The following is a 1,775-nucleotide window of genomic DNA, read 5'->3' on the forward strand; positions in this document are numbered from 1 at the left end:
GTCTCGGCTGTTTGTTTTTCTTTCTGTCTAAGCCTCTGTTACATGAGCTTACCTTTGCACAGAAGCAGCACAGAAGTCTATGGGGAAAAGAAAAATAGTGCTAGAGGCTGCCAAAAAGTGTGGGGAAAAAGTCAATGATGAGTGAGAAAGGCAGAAGGAAATGAATTTATGAAGCTCTTGTCCTGATTTCTTTATGCTTGAATCCATCTAAGAATACGACTTCTTTCCAAAAATACAGCTACTCTCAGTCTTTGACCCCCAAATGCTGGAGCAGGAGGTCTGGGATAGCAGCTATGAGCCCTAGCACCTTGATCCCAGCATCAAACTTTGTGTTCATGGACAATTTACTTTTTCCTTCAATTTTCAGCAACATCTTTGGTTTTCAGTAGCACATATTGGTATTAAACTCTACAAAATCTGCTCTTACTGTCTTGACCTTCTCCATGGAAAATACTTCTGAGACCCGTGGGATGTTGTTCAGTTACCATAGCACAATGCCCAGAACTTCTCTGGCAGTGGTAACTCCAAGCCAGGCTGCTTTTCACTGCCAACCTGCTCACACACCATGGTGACTTCACCCAAACGGAGGGTTTAAAAGAAACCAACACCTACCTTTGTTTTAAGACAGCCCTGATTAGAGGGTCTCGCAATGAGTTACTTACACCAAGGCAGGCAGAGACTTTTGGAGAGGAGGATGGAACCCCAACAGAAGCTGCAGCTGTGGAAGGCAATTAGGAAAAAGGCCTTTAAATAGCACAGATGGGCAATAGCTCAGCACCAGGAATACAGAGCCTGCTCTTGGTCTCCAGAGCAGGCAGAGGCCCCAGGTTGTGACTCCCGACATTTAGGCTGTTGGGTCTGATCAGGATATGGCTTGGATCTGGAAGTGAGGTCTGGACTGAGGTTTTGACTTGACTTGTTGCTGTTCAGAAGAGTTCCCAGGGGCAAATGTCTTATGCTGAGTAACCTCCTCAGGTTTCCAGTCTGGATTGGTGTCCATGAGGAATGTGAAGTATTTAGCAGCTCACTCGTTAGCTGCTTGCAGGAGGACGTGCTGCTGGCCTCACTCCACAGTTCCCTGGGGAACTGAGCTTTAACTTTGCAAACTGTTTTAGAGAAACATTGAACACCCTGGGGCTGCAGAAAACACACGTTTATATGGGTCCTGCACTTCCTCATAGAGAAAAGCCAAAATGTGAAATTGATGCTAAAGGAAAAGATCTTGGAGCCAGTTCTGGGTTCTCAGGAAGGAGGAAAGCCCTTCGTGTTCCTGTCCTCACACATCCTCAGCACTACTTTCTAAAGGGATGCATTTCAACATTTTTTTCAGGCACCAGTGCTTTTTTTACCATCCCCTGCATTGTTACATCTTTTCCCTCTTTCCAGTATAACCACTGTCTCAGAGAGTTTGAGCTGCTGCTCAGCCAGGACTCGGAAAATGGCCACAGTGACATACAGTTTGTGACAGGTAATTCTGATTTATGCCACTTGGTGCTATCATACAGGGCTTTAAAACAATGTGTCCCAATGCAGCCACATGTATTTTCCTGTCTGCTGCTCTGTGAAGCCTGGAACAGCTTAAGGCTTTGTATGTATCCTACTCTGCCTGGAGCACAGTATCCTGCTAATGCTAAAAGGCATTTTGACAACCTGTATTCAGTATTCTCCTTCCTGCAGGGAATCTCAGCAGCAAAATTGTCAGAGTCACTGGTCCAGGCTGAGTAGATATGGCTACAGACTGTGCTGAGGGAGTTGCATTTTCCCACCTCTGGTTT

This window comes from Zonotrichia albicollis, chromosome 5, assembly GCF_047830755.1.
Source record: "Zonotrichia albicollis isolate bZonAlb1 chromosome 5, bZonAlb1.hap1, whole genome shotgun sequence".
NCBI classification, from domain to species: Eukaryota; Metazoa; Chordata; class Aves; order Passeriformes; family Passerellidae; genus Zonotrichia; species Zonotrichia albicollis.